Genomic DNA, 10409 nt, shown 5'->3' with positions numbered 1-10409 from the left:
AAAGAGAAATTCATAGAAATGCAAATCACAATGAGAAAAGTGGGCTTGAGCTTACTGTCTTTATAGAAACTGTGTAATTAATTGAATGCATGTGAAATCTATAGACTTATGGTTATAATTTAAGTGTAGTTGTTAAAAATAATGTAGGATCCCAAACTTTAAAACTTTGAATTCAAATAATACATAAGCACATATAAAAGTTGAAAATAAAACTGTCTTGAAAAAAATAAAAAGTAACATTAAAATGTGTGTTTATTGGATTTATAAGAACCTGAGTTATGGCCGAATATTTCAGAAATAGTGGTTAGCTTTCTTGAAAGAATAAAGGAAAATTAATTTAAGTGTATGGGGTAAACATGTTGCTATTTATTTTAAACTGTGCTGTGAACTGGGCTTCTCAAAGAAACAAACAAACACAGTGAAATGTGAAGTCAAAGTAATAAAGTTCAAGATGGTAGGTTTAGCATATGCCCTTGCCTCTTCTCCTGTAAAACACTGCAGGTAAAAAGGACACTAGGAAGTAAATTCATAGAAGCACTGAGAACATATGGGACATCAATTGGACCAGGTATTGTTACAGGTTTCTGGATAGCTGAGTAGAAAAATAGGATAGTACAAAACCTACAGGAAAGCGGAGGGAGCTGTCTGTCACTCAAGCCATCATGGGACCAGAGAAATGAAGTGAAAGTGCTGTTAATCATGGAATTCTCCAAAAAGAGCAAGTAAAAGGGTCAGGAGGATCAACTGCCAAAAGTTTTAAACGCAATAAAATGGATCAAAAATAAACAGGAGAACCTTTTATAATATAGAACAGAAAGAACAAAGAAATTCAAAGTATGTGCAGAAAGAATAGAGGCATATAAAATCAAGCCAGGTTGGCCAGCATCTAATTAACAGAACTACTATAAAAGAAAAAGCAGATAGAAAATAAAGGATTTCATTTTGCCCTGATGAATGGCCTGGGGGGTGGGGATGTAAGGGAATTCAAAAGAAAAAGAAATAGACTCATAGCACACTACATGTCTTGGCAGTAAAAAATAATTATATACTCATGGTAATATAAAGATTGATTTTTATTTGCCTCAAAGGCAAGAAACATAGGCAGAAAGCACAGAAAGTATGGTTGCAATTGCAGAATAGAATGTAAATGTTACCAACCTTGACAATACAGAAGCGAAAGCTAAATTGAAGGAAAATGGGAAGAGAAAAACAAAGCAGCAGTGGAAAGGGTAGGGAGACTAATTTTCCACCTTAGAGCAAAATTGCGTTAATTAACAAAAGTAAGGGAAAAAAGAAATAGAAGTATTGATATATTTCCTAAAGTTATGAAGAGAACCAATAAAGGAGCTAAAAATAATGATTAACTATTAAAGTTTAGGAGCAGGAGATGTACATAAAGCGTAAGTATATCACATCCTCATCTTCCACAATACAAAGTAAATAGAAATTGTCCAAGGTCATTAAATCAAAAAGCTGTGGTTGACAAATTTTATTTGGATAACTACAAACCTTAATTTTATTTGGGAAAAAAATGTTTTAATGGTTAAAAGAGGTGCTAGTGGAAATGAGCCTGGGAGTTGGGGGACTACAGTAGGGGACTTTCCCTTTTTCATCATAAGCTCTTCTGCTGTCCTGATTTGTTACCTTGGCCATGTATTACATGGGTAAAAACAAGTTTTAGTATTTAGTAAATGCTAACTGTCTCTATTTTCTAAACGTTGACTCAAGTCAACATTACAACCAGGCATGGAAAGCTGATTTTAATCTAGGAAGAAACTGAAGGGTAGAATAGCCAACATAAATCACTAAAAGGAAATTTGCAGAAACTCAAAAGAAACATGCTTATCCTCTCCCTCTCTCACATACACCACAAAATTTACACGATTGTCCTTCTGCTGTCTGCGTAGGATTATCAGATACTGACATACAACATAGAGTCATGACTTCCTCTTCACAGACTCAATAAATCCTAGGACTAAAATTAATTCACTCTAGAAATAAAGTCTGTGTTCAAGGACACAAATTGTGGAATAAATGGTAAACATTTAGAATCCATTTTCCCAAATATAATAATCAAAATGAGCAAATACTCCAACAAGACTACACTACTAGGATACTTGATTCAAGCAAATAGAGGGTAGGCCAACTTTTTCTGCAAAGGGCCAGAGAGTAAATATTTTAGGTTTTGCTTATCATACTCAACTCTGCTACTGTGGTATGAAGCTGTAATAGACATTACACAAATACAGGTTATGGCTGTGCTCCACAAAAGCCTCATTTACAAAACAGGCTGTAAGTAGTATTTAGCCTATAGCCTGTAGTTTGCCTACTCCTGGACCAAAGAATCAAGGAAATTAAGATATTAAAGTTACAAAGTAAATGATGTATTTTTATTAAATATGTGTATTTTAATATATTTATATTAAATATTTAATATTAAATATATCACATACTTTATAAATTACTTGTGCTAATAATATACTATCAATGATTGGTATATGTAATTCTTGATGTCCCAATGCCTTTTGAATAAGATCTGGTCAAATAAGAGCTCAAACATCCCCATTCATTCTTCTTTCACTCCCATCACAGAAACAATAATGAAATAAAAACAGTATTATAAAGCCAGCTATCCCTGGGGAAGGACCCTCTTAGATAGTTCACATATCTGATCTCCTATTTTTCCATCAAAATAATGAGGTCCCCATATAGCTCCAACTACATATTCTATTGTACCATTTTGAAAATAATGTCAAGGGACAAACTTGTAGCAATCTCTCAAAAGCAGTTGACACTGACACCTAACTTTAAGAAATGGCTCATAAAGGATGTTTAGTGCTTCAAACAAGTGACATTGTATAAAGATTAGCACTTGGCAATGACATTGATTGCTTGCTGAAAACTTCACCTTAATCACCATCAAATCATATTTATTAAGCAACTTGGTGCTCTTGGGGCCCAGCTGAACACTCCACTGTTTTTTTTTTTAATGAACTGGCAGTGTGGATAGAAAGCAAGATTCAGAAAATCAAATCAGCTTCTACCTCAAAATCCTAATTACATTTCTGACAGCTGTGAGCAAAATATGGCCCTAAAATGTTAGAGAGCATTAATCATATGATCAAAAAAGATAAAAAAAAAATAACAAGTGACAAGGAAAAGCATTTGATATGTGACCAAGAAAAAAGAATGACCACAAAGGTAATCCTCCAATCTCACAAAGAAATCCTTCAGATTGTCCTAGGCAGGTCTTATCAGATACCATATGATTATAATTCCAAAGCCCAGGTGCACAGAGAAAAACAGGAAAAAAAAAAAAACATAACCGAAACTTACAGATGTTCAAGATTGTTAACAACCCCTGGACACATACAAAGATTTTAATTCTAACAAAAAAAAAAAAAATCAATGTTCCCCAACATTTAAAAGCAAGTTTGGGAAAAACTTTTGTTTTGTTTTTAGCTTTATAGAAAAATATAAGTGTAAACATCCATCCATTATATACACACCTGGGTGCAAGCTAGTGTGCATACAACATGACTAAGAAGGCTATTTGAAATTCACTAAGGACATCTTTATAGATTATCAGTTCTCCCTCCAGCCACTAAATCCTTCCCAGGCAAAGAATATTTCTTAACTCTAACCAGAAAAAAAATATATGTCATCTATATGCAAAGCTTATTTGATCAAGAAACTCTAGCCCCAATCTTCAGATACTTTTTAATCAACATGCAAATGAGGCATGCTTCCCTGCAAAATTATCAGGTCCTTAATTTTAGCATTAAAACAATTAGCACCTAAAGACTATTTCTTGACTTAAAGCCTTAAACTTTTAAAAATTGTATGCAGAACTATTTAACTGGACATAAACATTCATTATTAAAAAAGTAGGAAAGGGCCGAGGTGGGTGGATCACGAGGTCAAGAGATCGAGACCATCCTGGTCAACATGGTGAAACCCCGTCTCTACTAAAAATACAAAAAAATTAGCTGGGCATGGTGGCGCGTGCCTGTAATCCCAGTGACTCAGGAGGCTGAGGCAGGAGAATTGCCTGAACCCGGGAGGCGGAGGTTGCGGTGAGCCGATATCGCGCCATTGCACTCCAGCCTGGGTAACAAGAGCGAAACTCCGTCTCCAAAAAAAAAAAAAAAAAAAAAAAAAAGTAGGAAAGACAACCATCGTAAATGAAGCCTTTTCCTTTTCTAAGGAAAATAATGCAGAGTAAAAGTATGTCCAAAGGACCATCCAGACCCCTTTCCTATAAGCTCTGCCTTTGTCCAGTTTGTACAGGTAAACACAATGTTAGGCTCATCCTATAAAATGATCAATACGCCTGTTATTTCTTGACCCCTATCTGGTGTTCAAAACTCTTCATTCTCTGATTCATTGTTAGGTAATTGGCTAAAAATCTGAAAAACCATTTTAACCAAAGGTATCAATGACCATTAAAATAAAATGTGTTACCCCTTCCCAAATAACAAAAGCATTTTATCAGGAAACTTCAATGCTGTGGACTCTTGGGTCCTAAGACCAAGGAGATGAGACAAGTACATAATTCAGAGCAAAGAGTCTTTAAACAACTGTAGAGTCACATTATCTAATCAGTTTTCTCTTATCTATGCATAGACTAGCAATGTTCATTTCAATGGGCTAATCAAAGTAGACTTTGTTTAGTGACTTAAAAGCTGATAATGAAGAGGACAGAAGAACAGATTTCTCTGTTACAGAAGAATTTGAAACAGATAAACTCAATCTGTAGAAACAGTAATTGAGAGATCACTGGTGAACTGTTATCTGGAAGCAAACATCTCTTATTAAGTGTCAGTTTATTCATTTATATGTTCGTAAAATATATTCACTGAATGTTTAAATGTTAGTATATTAGAGAAAGATGAGTAAGACAGATTGGTGATAGATGGAGAAATAAATTTCCTGTATCTGTATATTTACTGTATTATATTATAGAGAAGAGAACAAAACTATTTCTCAATGTTGTCCAAGACCATCTTCATCTGAGTCACTGGCTATACCTTTGAAAATGCTTACTCCTGGCCCCTACAATAGAATTTCTTACTCAGAATCACTAATGAGACAAAGGATCTGCACTTTTGATAAATCCCTAATCCATTTTAATGATGGTATTTCCACAGAATCCCATTATATTATTTACAGGTCATATTTATTGATATCCAAGATCATGGCAAGCAAGCAAAATATCTTCAGAAATAAGATTAGAGTTTTATAATCAACAGTCTGCAAACAGTGGTCACAGTCTTACTAGGACTAGCAGGATAGCATTGGCATGTACTTTTCTTGGTGACAGCAATAGCACAAGATAGTAAATAAAAACACGCAAGGTCTTTTAAGATCTACACTCAAATCTGGTATACTGTGACTTCTCCTTCATTCTACTGGTGAAAACAGTCATGCAAGAAAACCCAAAGTCATGCAAAACACTTTCTATTTTATAAGGACACAGGAATACCTGAAGACATATACCAAACACATTCAAGTAAATGTTGACAGGATAGGCAGGAATGGAGGTAGGGTTTTAGATAAAGAGTAATTAAGTAATTAAAATAAGGAGACTTCCATAGCCTAATAAAAATAATATTCTTTAAATTGAGTGGTATGAGTAATGCAATATTTTGAAAAGAATTTTGTAACCACTCTTCAAAAAGTAAAAAAAAAAAAAGCCAGGCACAGTAGCTTATGCCTGTAATCCCAGCACTTTGGGAGGCCTAGCCAAGTGGATTGCCTAAACCCAGGAGTTCGAGACCAGACTGAACAACATAGGGATACCCCCTTCTCTAAAAAGTAGAATTATATATATGTACACACACACACACACACACACACACACACACAGACTATCGAAGTAACTTACCCAGTGATAAGCTTCTTAGGTTAAGTGACTTATCTGCTAATTATGGCTTAGCTTGGGCTAGACAGCATTTATTTTCCAGCAATATCATACAGATTCTCATCTCTAAAATAATACCCATTAGTAATGCAACTTATACTGAAGTTATTACAGTCTATTTTTAAGCCAAGTTAATTTTGATTTAATAAGGTTAATTGAGTGCTTTAAATATTTCCAGTCTTTGAGTCTAATTTGATGTGTCTTCAAGAAACTTATTATGAGAACTTAGATGGGAAGATAAGACTTAAATACCTAAAATGGATAAAGAACATCATTCAGATTTAGTTTTAATTCAACAAATATGTTTTCATTGCAGCCTGTATGCTAATCTCTACACAAGATGTACATATAGGAAGAGGTCCCATGGTAAATATCAAAAGAGGACACAATGTGGAAAATATTTCAAAGACAGGATCACATGCAGCGGGAGAAGTCAGAAAACCCTTCACAGAGGAAAGAGCACAAGAGATGAGCCTTAAAAGATGGATCAGATTTCAGTAAGTTCAGACCCAGAAGAGAAGAAGGAAATTCTAGGTAGTAAGAATGACATGAAAATACACAAGTAGAGGTTAAAGGTATAATATCTGAGTATCATAGCACAGAAATGCATCAATCTCTTGAATGTCTCACTTGAGTTAGCCGCTGCCTCAGGTGCTAGCCATACAACAATTAATATAACATGAGTCCCATCCTCGTAGCGCCCAGTTTGGCTGTCAGTGTGTTGAGTTCCTGACACGGAGAGCTCATGAGGAATTCCATGTAAGGAGCAATGTTAAGAGGTGTAAGAGCAGAAACACGGAGCACTACTACAGATGAGATGGAGAAAAAGAAAAAAAGGCCAGATGAAAAGGTAAAAAGTCTGTGAAAAAATATTTGCAATTTATACGAAAATCATTAACCAGGCATGGTGCCACCAAAAACCTGAAGAGGGACTCCTCCCTAACACATTCTATGAGGCCAGCATCATCTTGATACCAAAACCTGGCAGAGACACAACAACAACGGAAAACTTCAGACCAATATCCTTGATGAAATGAATGCAAAAATCCTCAACAGAATACTTGCGAACTGAATCCAGCAGTACATCAAAAAGCTAATCCAGCATGATCAAGTAGACTTCATCCCCAGGATGCACGGTTTGTTCAGCATATGCAAATCAATAAATGTGATTCATCACATAAACAGAACTAAAGACAAAAACTACATGATTATCTTAACAGATGCAGGAAACACTTTCACCAAAATTCAACACGCCTTCATATTAAAAACTCTCAATAAACTAGGTACTAAGGGAACATACCTCAAAATAATAAGCCATCTATGACAAACTCACAGCCAACATTACACTGAATTGGCAAAAGCTGGAAGCATTCCATTTGGAAACTGGCAGAAGACAAGGATCACCACACCTCTCTCTCACCACTTCTATTCAACATAGTATTGGAAGTCCTAGCCAGAGCAATCAGGCAACAGAAATAAATAAAAGGGCAACCAAAAAAGAAGAAAGGAAGTCAAACTATCTCTGTTTGCAGACAACATGATCCTGTATCTAGAAAACCTCACTGTCTCAGCCCAAAAGCTCCTCCAGCTGATAACAACTTCAGCAAAGTTTCAGGATACGAAAGCAATGTACAAAAATCACTAGCATATCTATATCCCAACAACAGCCAAACCGAGATCCAAATTAGAAAGGCAATTTTATTCACAATTAACATACACACAAAAATAAAGAAAGTACCTAGGAATACAGCTAACCAGGGAGATGAACAATCTCTACAATAAGAATGATAAAACATTGCTCAAAAAAAACAGAGAAGACACAAACAAATGGAAAAACATTCCATGCTCATGGATAGGAAGAATCAATGTCACTAAAATGGCTATACTGACTAAGGCAATTTACGGATTCAATGCTATTCCTATCAATCTATCTACAACATTCTTCATAGAGCTTAAAAAAAAAAAAAAACTATTTTAAAATTTGTGGCTGGGCATAGTGGCTCACGCCTGTAATCCCAGAACTTTGGGAAGCCAAAGCAGATAGATCGTGAGATCAGAAGATACAGACCATCCTAGCTACCATGGTGAAACCTCATTTCTACTAAAAGAAAATACACACACACACACACACACACACACACACACACACACACACAATTAGCAGAGCATGGTGGCACAACCTGTAGTCCCAGCTACTCAGGAGGCTGAGGCAGGAGAATCACTTGAACCTGGGAGGCGGGGGTTGCAGTGAGCCAAGATCATGCCACTGTACTCCAGCCTGGTGACAGAGCCAGACTCCATTTAAAAAAAAAAAAAAAAATGTATGGGCAGGCACAGTGGCTCATGCCTATTATCCCAGCACTTCGGGAGGCTGAGGCAGGCAGATCACCTGAAGACAGGAGATTGAGACTAGCCTGGCCAACATGGTGAAACCCCACTTCTAAAAATACAAAAATTAGCCAGATGTGGTTGTACACTCTGTAATCCCAGATATTTGGGAGGCTGAGGCTGGAGACTCACTTGAACCCAGATGGTGGCAGAGGTTGCAATGAACCCAGGTTGCACCACTGTATTGCAGCCTGGGCAACAGAGCGAGAGACTGTCAAAAAAAAAAAAAAAAATTTCTATGAAACCACAAAAGAGCTTGAATAGCCAAACAACCCTAGGCAAAAAGAACAAAGCTGGAGGCATCACATTACCTGACTTCAATTTATACTACAAGACTGCAATAATCAAAACAGCATAGTACTGCTAAGGCACATAGGCCAATAGAACAGAAAGAGAACCCAGAAATAAGACTGCAGATCTATAACCATCTGATCTTTGATAACCATCTAATCTTCACATCTGATAATACAACCATCAAATCTTTGACAAAGATGACAAAAACAAGCAGTGGGGAAGACTCCCTATTTAATAAATAGTGCTGGGATAATTGTAGGCAGAAGATTGAAGCTAGACCCCCTTCCTTATATCTTCTACAAAAATCAACTTGAGATGGATTAAAGATTTACATTTAGAACACAAAGCTATTAAAACTCTAAAAGACAATCTAGGCAATACCGTTCTGGACATAGGAACAGGCAGATTTTATGACAAAGACACTAAACGCAATTGCAACAAAAGCAAAAATCAACAAGTGGGATCTAATCAAACTTAAGAGCTTCTGCAAAGGAAAATAAACTATCAAGATGGTAAACAACCTACAGAATGGGAGAAAATATTTGCAAACTATGTACCTGACAAAGATCTAATATTCCACATCTATAAGGAACTTAAATTTACAAAAGAAAAATAACCCATTAAAAAGTGGGTAAACAACATGAATGCACACTGCTCAAAAGACAACATACATGTGGCCAAAGAGCACATAAAAGAAAGCTCAATATCACTGATCATTAGAGAAATGCAAATCAAAACCCCAATGAGATACCATCTTACACCAATCAGAATATCTATTATTAAAAAGTCGAAAAAAAAAAAAAAAAACCAGCAGATTCTGGCAATGTTGCAGAGAAAAGAGAACCCTTATACACTATTGGTGGGAATGTAAATTACTTCAACCATTGTGGAAATCAATATGGTAATTCCTCAAAGGGCTAAAATCAGAACTACCATTTGACCCAGCAATCCCATTACTGGATATATGCCCAAATGAATATAAATCATTCTACCAAAAAGACACATGCAAGTCAATGTTTTTGCAGCACTATTCACAAGAGCAAAGACATGGAGTGAACCTAAGTGCCCATCAATGACAGACTGGATAAAGAAAATGTGGCATATATACACCATGGAATATGATGCAGCCGTAAAGAACAAGTCATGTCCTTTGCAAGTACATGGATGGAGCTGGAGGCTACTATCCTTAGCAAACTAATCCAGGAACAGAAAACCAAATACTCATGTTCTCACTTATATATGGGAGCTAGATAAGAACTTATGAAAACAAAGAAGAAAATGACAGACGCTGAGATCTACTTGAGAAGGGAGGGTAGAAGGGAGAAAAACAGAAAAGGTAACTATTGGGTATTGGGCTCAATACTTGGGTGATAAAATAATATGTACAACAAACCCCTATGACACATGTTCACTTATGTAACAAACCTCCCCATGTACTGCCAAACCTAAAATAAAAGTGAAAAATATATAAAAATAAGAAGGGGGCAAAAGACATGTATAGACATTGTTCAAAAGAAGACATACACACAACCAACAAGCATGTGAAAGAAAGCTCAACATCACTAGTTAGAGACATGTAAACCAAAACAGTAATGAGATACCATATCACACCAGTGAGAATGACGATTATTAGAAAGTCAAACAACAACAGTTGCTGGCAAGGTTACAGAGAAAAGAAAATGTTTATACACTGCTGATGGGAATGTACATTAGTTTAGCCTCTAAGGAAAGCAGTTTGGTGATTTCTCAAAGAACTTAAAACAGAAGTACCATTCAACCCAGCAATTCCATTACTGGGTCTACA

Source organism: Cebus imitator, unplaced genomic scaffold, assembly GCF_001604975.1.
Source record: "Cebus imitator isolate Cc_AM_T3 unplaced genomic scaffold, Cebus_imitator-1.0 Scaffold275, whole genome shotgun sequence".
In the NCBI taxonomy this organism is placed as follows: Eukaryota; Metazoa; Chordata; class Mammalia; order Primates; family Cebidae; genus Cebus; species Cebus imitator.
This window is presented reverse-complemented; position numbering follows the sequence as displayed.